At 40.1% G+C, this 13,904-nt stretch overlaps 1 protein-coding gene across 1 annotated transcript in view; it reads right to left on the reverse strand.

The window, feature by feature from the left end:
* Positions 1–13,904, reverse strand: part of NIPAL3 (NIPA like domain containing 3) — a 54,406-nt gene that overhangs the window by 30,917 nt on the left and 9,585 nt on the right. The gene's annotated exons all lie outside the window — the stretch shown is intronic.

Consider the following 13,904-nt stretch of genomic DNA (forward strand, 5'->3'; position numbering starts at 1 on the left):
TTTACAAGAAAAACACAGGCAGGGATACATTCACCATCTAATCAATGGAGTCTTCCTCTTCCCAGAGAGGTCTCAATGAGACTCTTTTAACTGGCAAAGTTGTTGAGGACACTTTTAATTATTTAATTTATAAAACTTTAATTTATGTCACCTTAAAAATGAGGTTCAGATCCATTAGCATGACATTAAAAAAAAACTTTATACAGTGATAACCAAATATATATTCACTATAGAATAATTAGGAAATATAAGTGAAAAGAACAATAATGCAAGAAGATAAAAAAAATCACAGTTACTGCAAATGCTTTGGGTTTTGTAAAAAATTTTCTGTCCATAAATTTAGATGTCAATAGAAATGTTAATATATTTTATAGAAATAAGATGATAACCTGGTCCTTTACCTAAGATATTATAAATGCACTCCCCAAAGTGTGTGTGTGCTAAGTCACTTCAGTTGTGTCCGACTCTGCGACCCCATGGATTGTGACCTGTCAGGCTCCTCTGTCCATGGGATTCTCCAAGCAAGAATACTGGAGTGGGTTGCCATTTCCTCCTCCAGGGGATCTTCCCAGGGATCGAACCCCCATCTGTCTCCTGTGTTAGCAGGTGGGTTCTTTACCACTAGCACCTGCAAAGCCCCTGATTCTATGAGTTTGACTATTTAAGATACCCCATATAAGTAGAATCACGCAATATCTGTTTTTCTGTAACTGGCTTACTGCCTCAGTCAATTTGGGCCGCTGTAACAAATGTGACAGGCCATTATTTCTCATAGATCTGGAGGCTAAGAGGACCAGGACCAGGATTAAGGTGCTGGGTGATTCTGTTCGTGGTGAAAGCCCTTTTCCTGGCTTGCAGATGGACACCTTCTTGCTATGTACTCACATGGTAGAGAAAGAGAAGTCTGTCCTGTCTCTCTTATAATGGCACTAATCCCATGTATGGAGGCTTTATTCTCGTAATTGCCTCCCAAAGTCCCCATCTCCAAATACCATCACATTGGGAATTATGACTTCCACAAATGAATTAGGGTGGAAGGACAAGAGGCACATTCAGTCTAGCACTTACTTCACTTTGCATAATGTCCTCAAGGTTAACCCAGATGGTGGCATATTACAGGGTTTCCTTCTTTTTTAGAGGCTGGGTAATATTCCATTGTGGGCTTCCCTGGTGACTCCGTGGTAAAGAATCTGCCTGCCAGTGCAGGAGATGTGGGTTTGATCCCCGGGTCAGGAAGATCCCCTGGAGGACGAAATGGCAACCTATTCCAGTATTCTTGCCTGAGAAATCCCATGGACAGAGGAGTCTGGTGGGCTACAGTCCATGGAGTTGCAAAGAGTCAGACATGACTTAGCAGCTAAACAACAACAACATCCCACACTCCATTGTAGTATATACCACGTTTTCTTTCTTCATTTATCAATGGACATTCGGGTTGTTCCCACATCTTGACTGCTGCCAACAATGCTGCAATCAACAATAGAGCTCCAATCTCTCCTTGAAGTCTTGATTTCACTTCTTCTGGATCCTATCCAGATTTTTGACCCACAGAATTGTGAGCCGTAAAATGGTTGTTGTTTTTAGCTACTTAGGTTGTTTTGTTATACAGCAACAGCTAATTGATGAGCTTCCTTGGTGGACCAAGGCCGCCTAACAATCCAGCAGTTTTGGGCTAGGACTGAAGGTGTGACCCTGTTCCAGATGTTTACAAGCGGGTGGTTTTGATCTTCCACTGATCTGACTTTGGATCACTCTACTGTTTGGTAGTTTCCCACTTTTTTGCTCAGTTAAGGTATTTTAATGTCGTCCCATCTTAATGTCTGGCTCTAAAAGCCTTTTAAGGACATTCTATGAACCCAGATATCTGAACTTGTCACTATCTTTTTTATTGAGACAAAATTAAAAAACCATAAAAGTCAGCATTTTGACCTTTCCAAAATGTTTTGTTTTTTAGTGTATTCACGTTGTTACAAGTAATGTCACTGAAAACGGTGGAATAAAAGAACTCCAAGGAACTATCCTTCCAGAAAAACCATGAATGAACTCGTAAACACTGTCTGAATCAATTTTTATAGAACTCTGGAGTCTAGTTAAAAACTTATAACAAGCAGGGGAAGGCCTGGTGAAGAAAGAAGCGTTTGCTTTATGGGCAGAGAGCACTGCGGCGTTTTAAATCACCTGCCAACTATCCCTTAAACTACAGACCTATGGTCGTCATGAGGACAGAGGGAGCAATAAGGACTTTATTTTTTAGAAACTGTGGTTGTGGATTCTGACCTGTCTGGCACAAAGGCTTGCCTTTGTTTTGCCTGACTTGGAGGCAGTCCAGGGTTGGTGGGAAGCTTCCAGGATGCTATTGCCAAAAGCATTTAAAGGCACAAGTACTGGATGCTGCAGCCTGGGGCAAGGGACAGCACAGGGATGAACAATAGACAGAAGGGAAAGCCTGGGCAGGAAGAGGCCAGGAAAGAAGATACAGGGGGACAAGGTGAGTTGGGAAGGGCTTTTAAAAGCTCCCAAGGATCCTGGGGAATCAAGAAGACAATTCACATACCCAGGGCTGGATGTGTGCTCCATAAAACACTTGCGAAGATGCCAAGCCTTCACCTCTGGTAGCCTTCAGGCAGAGGAGAAGCAGCAAGGATTCAGACAGAGTTGTAAGCAGACTGGTAATCCTTGGAGCAGTGCCCCAGCAGAGCCAGTCTGCAAAGCCTGGGAAAGTTTTGTCTTGTTTTATTTTTGCTCTAGGCATTCAAGGAACTCTACTGAAACACAAACGGACCCCCAAGCTAACAGACACAGACTTGGGTGAGCCACACACAACGGAAAATACAGACTTTACCAAAAAAAGTTGAGAAAAATCACTAACCAAGCAAACAATAACAAATCACAACAAACAGGGGCTGCGGGGGTGGGGCTGGATCTGATTTCCAGAGCTGCCACATAATCTGTTTTTGTTTGGCCACCCTGCATAGCCTGTGGGATATTAGTTCCCCGACCAGGGATTGAACTTGGGCCCTCAGTAGCGAAAGCACAAAGTCCCTAACCACTGGACCTCTAGGCAAAGTTGCCGCATAACTTCAAAAACGTCCAGTTTTCACCAAATTGTGCCATACTGATGACTAAATCCAGAACATTTCCATCACCCCCCCAAAGAAACCCCAAACCCTTTAGCATTCCCCATTTCCCCTACCCTCATTTTCTGGAAACTACTAGTCTACTAGCTGTCTCTATGGATTTGCCTATTTTGGACATAAATGGAAGCTTACCATATGTGGTCTTTTGTGACTGGCTTCTTTCACCTAGAATAATGTTTTCAGGGTTGATATAACAAAATCATCACGTCATTCCTTCTTATGGCCAAGTAATATTCCACTATATGGATAGACCACATTTTGTTTATCTGTCCTTCAATTACATTTGAATTATTTCTACTTTTTGCCTATCTTGATTGTTGTTATGAACATTTGTGTACATTATATGTGTGTGCATATATGTATGCATATATAAGTGTGTGTGTGTTTTCAATTTTCTTGGGACTATTCCAGTAGGAGTGGGGTTGTTCAGTCACATAGTAACTCTATGTTTTACTTTTGAGGAACTGCCAAGTTGTTTTCTATAGTGGTTACACCAATCTACATTCCCACCAAACAAGGGTTCTAATTTCCCTATATCATTGCCAACACTTGCTATTTTCCTCTTAACAAAAAAAATTATGATAGCCATACCAAAGAGTATGAAATGGTATCTAATTGTGGTTTTGATTTGCATTTCCCTAATGACTTATGATGTTGAGTATCTCTTCAGCTATATATTGGCCATTATTTTATTTTCTTCAGAGAATTGTTTATTCAAATCTTAGCCTATTTTTAAAAATTTACATGTAATAAAATAGGCTATTAATCATCTTAAAACATATAACTCAGTAAGCATTTAGTACATTTTCAATGTTGTGCAACCCTTTGCCTATATTTTTAAATTTTTATTATTGAGTTGTAAGATTTCTTTGTATATTTGTTAAAAGATTTTTATTATTTTTATTATCTTTTTAGTATTGAGTTATAAGATTTTTTTATATCAGTTCAGTTCAATCGCTCAGTAGTGTCTGACTCTTTGCGACCCCATGGACTGCAGCAAGCCAGGCTTCCCTGTCCATCACAAACTACCAGAGTTTAGTCAAATTCATATCCGTCGAGTTGGTGGTGCCATCCAACCTCCTCATCTTCTGTCGTCCCCTTCTCCTCCTGCCTTCAATCATTCCCAGCATCAGGGTCTTTTCCAATGAGTCAGTTCTTCTCAGCAGGTGGCCAAAATACTGCAGTTTCAGCTTCAGCATCAGTCCTTCCAATGAATATTCAGGACTGATTTCCTTTAGGATGGACTGGTTGGATCTCCTTGGAGTCCAAGGGACTCTCAACACCACCTTTTCCAGCACCACAGTTCAAAAGGGTCAATTCTTCGGTGCTCAGCTTTCTTTACAAGATACTAAACCTTTGTCAGATGTATGATTTGCAAATATTTTCTCTTATTCTATGAGTCAAAGCTTTATTTTCTTGACAGTGTGCTTTGACAAACACAAGGTTTTAAGATTGATTGTTTATTTTTTTCTTCTGTCGCTATGTGGTTTTTGGCATCATAATTTTAAAAAACACTGTCCAATACAAGGTCACAAAAACTGATACCTATGTTTCTTTCCAAGACTCTTTCTTTCCAAAAACTCTTTCCAAGAATATTTAGGTCTTTGGTCCATTTTGAATTAATTTTTTTTACATGATATGAGGAAGGAGTCCAACTTCATCTTCTTATATGTGGATATCCAGTTGACCCTACATCATCTGTTTGAAAAAACTATATTATTTTCCTGTTGAGTGGTCTTAGCACCATGGTCAACTATCAGTTGACCATAGAGGTATTGGTTTATTTCTGGTCTCTGTATTATAGTCCACTGATCTGCATATCTATCCTTATGCCAATAATACATTGATTGCTGCAGTTTTGTAAAATTTTTGAAATCAAGAAGTGTGAGTCTTCCAACTTTGTTCTTCTTTTCCCAAGACTGTTTTGGCTAGTTAGAGTCCCTGGTATTTCCATGGGCTTGTAGGATCAGCTGGTCTCTAATTTCTCTTTCTTCATTTTCACATATTTGTGAGTTTCTCTGTTTGCTGCTGTGAATCTCCTTCTGTTATTGATTTCTTATTTCATCCCACTGTGATCAGAGGACATGCTTTGAATCAAAAAGGTCCCTAACCTTTTTGGAGCTAGGGACCACTTCTGTAGAAGAGAATTTTTCCAAGGATGGGGGCAGAGGAGAGAAGTGGTTCAGATGGAAATACAAGTGATGGGAACGATGGGGAGCAGCAGATGAAGCTTTGCTTGCTTGCCCTTGCTCACCTCCTGCTGTGGGGCCTGGTTCCTAACAGGACATGAACAGGTACCAGTTTACTGACAAGAGGCTGGGGACTCCTGCTTTATATGACTTCAATCTTACTTGACATTTGTTTTGTAGCTTAACATATGCTCTATCCCAGAGACTGTTCCATGTGCATTTGAGAAGAACGTGTATTTTACTGCTCTTGAGTGGAGTGTTCTATAGATGTCTCTTTGCTCTAATTGGTTTATGGTATTGTTCAAGTTTTCTATTTCCTTGCTGATCTTCTGTCCAGTTGTTCTATCCATTATTAAAAACGTGGTATTAAAGTGTCCAACTCTTACTGTTGAACTTTTTCTTCCTTCAATTCTGTCAAATTTTCCTTCATATATTTTAAGGCTCTGTTAGGTGCATATATTTTACGACTGCTATATCTTCTTATGGACTGAATTTTTCATCATTACATAATGTCCTTCTTAGTCTCTCATAACAATTTTTGTCTTAAAGTCTATTTTGTCCAGTGTTAATATACCCACTCCAGCTCTCTTTTGGTTACAATGAATGGAATATCTTTTCCCACCTTTTTACCATCAACCTATTTGTGTCTTTAAATCTAAAGGACATCTTATAGATAGGATACATTTGGGTCATATTTAAAAAAAAATCATTTCTGCCAATCTCTGCCTTTTAATTGGGCAGAGTTTAATCCATTTACATTTAATATAATTACTGATAAGAGGGACTTCTGCCATTTCATTATTATTCCCCCTGTATGTCTATTATTATTCCTCAATTTCTCCATTACTGCCTTCTTTCACGTCAAATAGATATATTTTCTAGAGTACCATTTTAATTCCCTTTTACTATATATTTTTGAGTTGTCTTCCTAGTGATTACACTGCTGCTGCTGCTGCTAAGTCGCTTCAGTTGTGTCCGACTGTGTGACCCCATAGACGGCAGCCCACCAGGCTCCCCCGTCCCTGGGATTCTTCAGGCAAGAATACTGGAGTGGGTTGCCATTTCCTTCTCCAATGCATGAAAGTGAAGTGATTATAATTACCATCTTAATTTCAGTAGTATACAAAACTTTGCTCCTATGTAGCATCTCTCCCTTCTCCCCTTATGTTGCAAATTTCTTCATTATCTTTTGCATTTCTTTCATTTAAAAAGATATTGTATTGGATTCTCCATCTCTCACTTATCTTTGCTGATACTCAGTTTATGTTTCCTGAATAAATGGCCTAATCTGAGCACAAATAAAAGGAAATAATGGGAGAATGTGATACATGCCGCAAAAGAAGGGGTGGAATTTTAAAGGAGCAACTCATTCTGGTCACAAGGAAGTATTTGGCTCAGTATCGTGTGGCAGATGCAGTGGAAGGCCATACTCGAAATCCAGGGTCTTGGATTTTTACATGGGTGAGTTCTTTTCAAATGGCTGGCCAGCTCTTCTACTAGAGATAGCTCGGTCTTTGTAAACTGACAGACCAGGCTTGTTTAGATCAGAAACGATAATGATAATGACAAACAACAACATTTATTGAGCATTTAGTACATGCCAAATACTGTTTAAAGTACTTTATACATATTAACTCATTTAATCCTCATAATAACTACATAAGGTAGGTACTGTTATTTAATTTTACAGTAAACAACAAACTATGGAAAATTTAAAGAGATGGGAATACCAGACCACCTGACCTGCCTCCTGAGAAATCTGTGTGCAAGTCAAGGAGCAACAGTTAGAACTGGACATGGAACAACAGACTGGTTCCAAATTGGGAAAGGCATACACCAAAGCTGTATAAGGTCACCCTGCTTATTTAACTTATATGTAGAGTACACCATGCGAAATGCCAGGCTGGATGAAGCACAAGCTGGAATCAAGATTACCAGGAGAAATATCAAAAACCTCAGATATGCAGATGACACCACCCCTACTGCAGAAAGCAAAGAAGAACTAAAGAGCCTCTTGAAAGTAAAAGAGGAGAGTGAAAAAGCTGGCTTAAAGCTCAACATTCAGAAAACTAAGATCATAGCATCTGGTCCTATCACTTCATGGGAAATAGATGGGGAGACAATAGAAACAGTGACAGACTTTATTTTTCTGGGCTCCAAAATCACTGCAGATGGTGACTGCAGCCATGAAACTAAAAAATGCTTGCTCTTTGGAAGAAAAGTTATGACCAACCTAGACAGCATATTAAAAAGCAGAGGCATTACTTTGCCAACAAAGGTCTGCCTAATCAAAATTATGGTTTTTCCAGTAGTCATGTATGGATGTGAGAGTTGCACTATAAGGAAAGCTGAGTGCCAAAGAATTGATGCTTTGAACTGTGGTGTTGGAGAAGATCCTTGAGAGTCTCTTGGACTGCAAGGAGATCTAATCAGTCCATCCTAAAGAAGATCAGTCCTGAATATTCATTGGAATGACTGATGCTGAAGCTGAAACTCCAATAATTTGGCCACCTGATGTGAAGAACTGACGCATTAGAAAAGACCCTGATGCTGGGAAAGATTGAAGGCAGGAGGCAAAGGGGACGATAGAAGATAAGAAGGTTGGACGGCATCACCAACTCAATGGATATGAGTTTAAGCAAGCTCCGGGAGTTGGTGATGGACAGGGAGGCCTTGCGTGCTGCAGTCCATGAGGTCACAAAGAGTTGGACACAACTGAGCAACTGAACTGAACTGAAGGAAACTGAGGCACCGAGGGTATGAGGTAGCTGGTAAGCTGATGAAGCAGAACTGGAACCTGGGTAGTCTGACATTAGAGCCCATGCTCTTAACTGTTATGTCAAACTGTGTGATGTATAAAGCTCTGGAACAATGCCTGACACAGGATAGGTACTTGGTAATTAGCAGCTATTCTCAAGGACTGGGGAATGGGCTCCTAGGCTAGTGCAGAATACAGACACTTCACAGAGAAGGGAAGAATAGCATTCCAGACACTTATTCATTTAATCAGTGCCTAGTGTATGCCATGCACTGACTATCAATGTGCCAGGCACTGTCCCTGTCCTCAGATCATATATATTAAACACCTGATTATTAGCAATCACACTTCAGTTAGCGCTACCTAGAGAAGCACAGAGGCCTGATTCAGTGTGTGAGAGACACAGGATTAAGGGAAGTCAGGGAAGCCCCTCTGAAGAACAGTTTCACAAGGAGATCTGAAGATGTAGACTGGTGGAGGTGAGGTGCAGAAAGCCATTCTACATCCTGCGGGAAGCCCATATGGTGGGAATGAGCATGGCACCTTTGAGGGATGGAAAGGTGATGTGGAGGTATAAGATCCAGGGGGGAAATGGGCTCGGGGGAAATGGGCTCAGAGGCCCTGAGATGTAAAAGGGGATGTGTGTGTGTGAGTTGGAGGACCAGTGAGGATTTCTCTGTAGCTGGGGCTATCTTCCAGCAAAGACAGAAGAAAACTGAGTGTAGAGGGATAGAGCTTAAGGGGTGGGCTGGCCAGATTGGGAGGGGGCTTTTCTATCTCATACGGTTTGGTTTGGGGCTTGGAGATAATAGGGAGACTCTGAGTCATTACGACTGCTTCTAAGAGAGAAATCAGGATGGCAAGGTTTAGAAGGCCGTAATCTTCAGACTGGGGGCCCTAGAGGCCTTCTTTTACAAAGGTTTTGCTGATACTGGGCATTGTAAGGGATTCAGCCACTAGACCCTCATTTCCATCCAGGCTTTTTGCTGGCTTCCTACAGCGTCCCTTTCTCACTTTTCTCAATAGCTTCTTCCAAGTTCATCAAAGAAGGGCCTGTCTCTCACTCACGTAGAATCTTACGCTGGTACACTGCCCCAAGCTGTAAAACCACTAAGAAACCCAGGGGAATTCTGAAATTTTCTTTCCTGGGAGGTTTCTTTAGTGATAAATGCCAATTCGTGGAATTATCTTCTCTTCCTCTCTCATACATATTTCTGTGAAGGTATGACAGGCATTAGAATAGGATACTCTGGCCCTTGTTAGGATATTTGAAATCAGAGAGTCTGATTTAACTGATGTTTGGACAATAAAGACTAGCTTTGTTAATTAGGTTACACCCACAGTTCTAAGTTTTCATTAAAAATATATTCAGGCAAAGTATAAAGTATTTATAATTAAAATACATGTACAAATATTTATAGTAAATATTTGAATTATATTCTATAGTTAAAGTATACATTGTTGTTGTTCAGTCGCTAAGCTGTGTCCAACTCTTTGTGATCCCGTGGACTGTTGCACACCAGGCTCCTCTGTCCATGAGTTTCTCCAGGCAAGAATACTGAAATGGGTTGCCATTTCCTTCTCCAGGGAATCTTGCCAGACCAGGGATAGAACCTGCATCTCCTGCATTAGCAGGTGAATTCTTTACCACCGAGTCACTGGAGAAGCCCATATAGCTAAAATACATGTGTGAATATATGTTTTACAATACAGTAAGGGCAAAGGTATAGTTAAATTTATAATATTTCAATTTCCCCAATCTTTTCTGGATAGATCAGGTTAATGCAAGGTGCCCTAAGTGAAAAAAGTTACTAGCATATTGATAGTGCTTTTTTGGTAAACTTCATGGAAACTGTAAAAGCAAAACCAAACCCCTTTTTAAATTAAGTGTGTCTAGTATGTCGTCGTAAACGCAAATGAATGAGGCCTTAAACATACTGTTAGCTGATAGGTCAATAAAAATAGTTTATCACTACCTGATTTTTAGCACAAAACTCGGAAGGAGTTGAAAGAATTCAGTGATTCACTACACTTCTTCCATTCTGGTTATGTACAGAAGCTCCTCTAGCCATAATAACCAAAGCTTGCAACAGAACAGATGCTAAATTCTATCTCATCTACCAGTTAGTAATATGCACCTTAAATATTGAAAATAAAGTCCTATTTTTCTCAGATATATTTTTCTAAACAATATTATTTTTTGCTCAAAAATGATAAAATTTTTACTGCATTAATCAATTGCTTTTATTCAATTATATAAAGAATTCTGATTTGAATCAAAACCTATGAACCTTATGTCAAAGGAAAATTTTTTAAATGAAATTTGGTTACATACTCTACACTTTTTCTTGTAGAGAAGTATGATAGGTATTTCCGTAAAAATTTTAACTGTTAAAAGACAGACACGTGTAAACAAAGAAGAACAAAGAGTGTTTTTGCTCACCACCCAATTCTACAAGGATTAGGCTGCAATCTGTTGCAGTGGCTGATCAACATTAAGAAAACAACAGGATGCTCTGTGTTTGGATAGACAGGCCCCTTAGAAAGTTAAATGCATATCTCAGGAAAAAATTTAATGAACCGAGATTCTTGAATCTTCCCACACATAAAAAAAAATAAAGCACAAAAATCATTAACTTGAGAGTTTGGGGGGACTAGCAATAATCTTTTACCCAGATGTATATTTTACTGCATGTGTTCCTAGTAAAAAATCACATATAAACTGGTTATCCCCCCTACCTCTTCAGAACAGCTTTCTCAGAGCTACTGAGAAGCTGTCTCCTGGGCTATAGTCCTCAGTAAGGTCTCTGAATAAAACTTAAACTCACAACTCTTGCGTGGTGAATTTTTAAGTCAACACACATTTTTGGGATAATATTCTGTGGGGGAAATGGAACTTAGGGAGGAAAAGGAAAGATGTAGAATTTCCAACTGTTAAAGAAGAGTTTTTTCAGAAGACTGATGGTAGGTTATCAAGTGGTCTTTCTAGTTTGGGGGCTTTAGTTAAGTATATATGAGAGTTAAAAAAAAAAAGAATTTAAATGCTCCAGGAACTATATGCCTTGCAGATATTTAAATCTGTACTGAAAAGTTTTAAGTTTTAGATGTCTACTAAAAGAAAGTGTGAGAAAATACATTGTTTCCTTGGAGGGTCAAGTTTGAGGACTTCAAAGGAAGTCCTTCACTCTGTGTTTGGTTCTTAGGATTGAAAGCAAGAACATGAGCTTCATAACAGGCAAAGATCTTGGGGCCAGACAGGTACCCTAATAACTCAGTTTACCTATGCTAATGAGCAAATTGTTGTAAACTGGCAGTAATTTTGCAGGAACTGTCTTGGGCAGGTAGAAGACTGGTTCCTGCTCCAATAACACCTCAAAGCTGCCTTATCTAAACCTTAGTGGGAGACAGAGGAGAGCTGGAACAGGCTCCAGGAGTCGTGCAGAAACTGAGACCCGGCTGGTGCTGTTCAGAGGGCAGGTGTGGGCCGCACATGTGCAGGCTCAGGGTAGGCAGGATGGTGGGATCTGCTTCGCTGAGCCTCAGCTCCTCTCTGCTCTGCTGGGTGGGAGGGCAGTGCTCCTCTGCCGGAGCTGGTGCAGAAACTTTTTGAGATTGTTTGGAAGAAACACTTAACACAGCAACTTAGAATTAGGGTGAACCATATGAAATGGCTGATATCCAACCAGTTTTGACCTACAAAGGTGGAAGATTCATATGGTTCGACCTATAACTGGTAGTCGCTGTATTATTTTCACCAGGGAGACCAAGCTGTCCTCTGAAAAGACTAAGTCTACATGGCTGCTGGAGAAGGTGCTGTGAAATGTGGCACAAATTAGACTCATTTAACTCAAGGGGTTTTAAAATGGGGCTGTGAGGCCATTAAGGAGATGGACCTTACATACATCCTCACGGGAAGGAACCATGACCTCCAAGGACTCTGTAAGCCCACGTGCAACTTGTCACAGTAACGACTTCCCCCACCTCCAGTGATGGCCTTAGAGCTCAACCACACTTAGCCACAAGGAGCTTCTGTCTCTAACTCCAATGAAAATCCCTGGTAACGCAAGCCTCCCTTCACCTTTAAAAGCCCTTGACTCTTACTGTTTGAATTGATACTTGAATCTGTGTGCCCTGGACTGCAGTTCTCGAATTCCAAATGAACTCTTTTTGTTTGATTATTTCTCCCTAGGTTTATTTAGGTTGACAGTGTTGTTAACAACTTGCCAAAGGGCAGTAAAGAGGGGACATAAGCAGCTGTGGCCAAACAGACAAGTCAATCAGAGAGGAGGCTGTGGAGGTGTGAAACCCAGAATGAAAATTGTGAAACTAACAAGGATAAACCCATCTCAACATCAAAATCAAGGCTAAAAGGTTACTATACTAATGAAGGCTGGCTTAATTTCCAAAATATACAAACATCTCATATAACTCAATTAACAAAAAACCCCAGACAACCCAATCATAAAATGAGAAGAAGACCTAAACAGACATTTCTCCAAAGAAGATGTAACAATATGATGGCCAACAGGCGCGTGAAAAGATGCTCAGTGTCACTAATTATCAGATAAATGCAAATCAAAACTATAACAAGGTATCACGTCACACCAATCAGAACTGTCATCATTAAAAAGTCTGCAAATAGCAAATGCTGGAAAGGATGTGGAGAAAAGGGAACCCTCCTACACTGTTGGTGGGAATGTAAATGTAGTCACTATGGAAAACAGTGTGGAGTTTCCTTAAAAAACTAAAAACAGAGTTACCATGTGACCAAACCAACCCCATTCGTGGGCATGCATCTGGATAAAACTCTAATCTGAAAAGAAGCATGCACCCCAGTGTTCACTGGACCACTGTTTCTAATAGCTGAGGCATGGAAACACCCTGAATGTCCATCAGCAGAAGACTGGATAAAGACATGGTATCAGAGATATGGAATACTACTCAGCCAAAAAAAAAAGAATGAAACGATGCCATTTGCAGCAACATGGACGCAGCTAGAGATTACCACACTAAGTGAAGTAAGTTAGAAAGAAAAAGAAATATTACCGTGTGATATACCACTCATATGTGGAATTTAAAATATGACACAAACAACCTTACCCACAAAACAGGAGCAGACACAGAAGACAGACCTGTGGTTGCCACCAGCAGGGGGTGGGGTGGTGGGGCAGAGGGATGGACTCGGAGTGTGGAATTAGCAGAGGCAAGCTATTTTATATGGAATGGATAAACAAGGTCCTACTATATAGCACGGAAAACTATATTCAATATCCTGTGATACCACAGTAGAAAAGAATATGGAAAAGAAGAGTGTATATATATAGAATATAATTATATGTGTATATACATATATTTATACATATAAATATATATATGTATAACTGAACCTCTCTGCTGTACAGTAGAAATTAACACAACATTCTAATTCAAGTATACTTCAATAAAATAAATTAAAAATAATAAAGGCTGCTATTTATGGAGCAGTTATACGTATTACATATGTATATATGTCAGGCCTGGCACTAAGGCCTTTCTGCACGTCACCTTTGAGTCACAGATAGCCCTATGAAGTGGGTATTACTCTGAGTCCTGTTTTAGCAAACAAGCTTGAAGGAGTTTAGCGATGTACAAAGGAAGGCTCAGAGAAGTGAAATAAGGTGCCCAAGGTGAGGACCAGAGGACGCGAGACTAGAGGTCTGACTTCCAGTCTCTTGATGAGAATCCCTCCTCCACACTGTCTCCCACTGTGTTCTCTGAGGTTGAAGGACTTCAAAGGTGGCCAAAAAAAAAAAAAGTCCCCACCTTGTAAGTGCTACATTC

This window comes from Ovis canadensis, chromosome 2 (genome assembly GCF_042477335.2).
Source record: "Ovis canadensis isolate MfBH-ARS-UI-01 breed Bighorn chromosome 2, ARS-UI_OviCan_v2, whole genome shotgun sequence".
Lineage (NCBI taxonomy): Eukaryota > Metazoa > Chordata > Mammalia > Artiodactyla > Bovidae > Ovis > Ovis canadensis.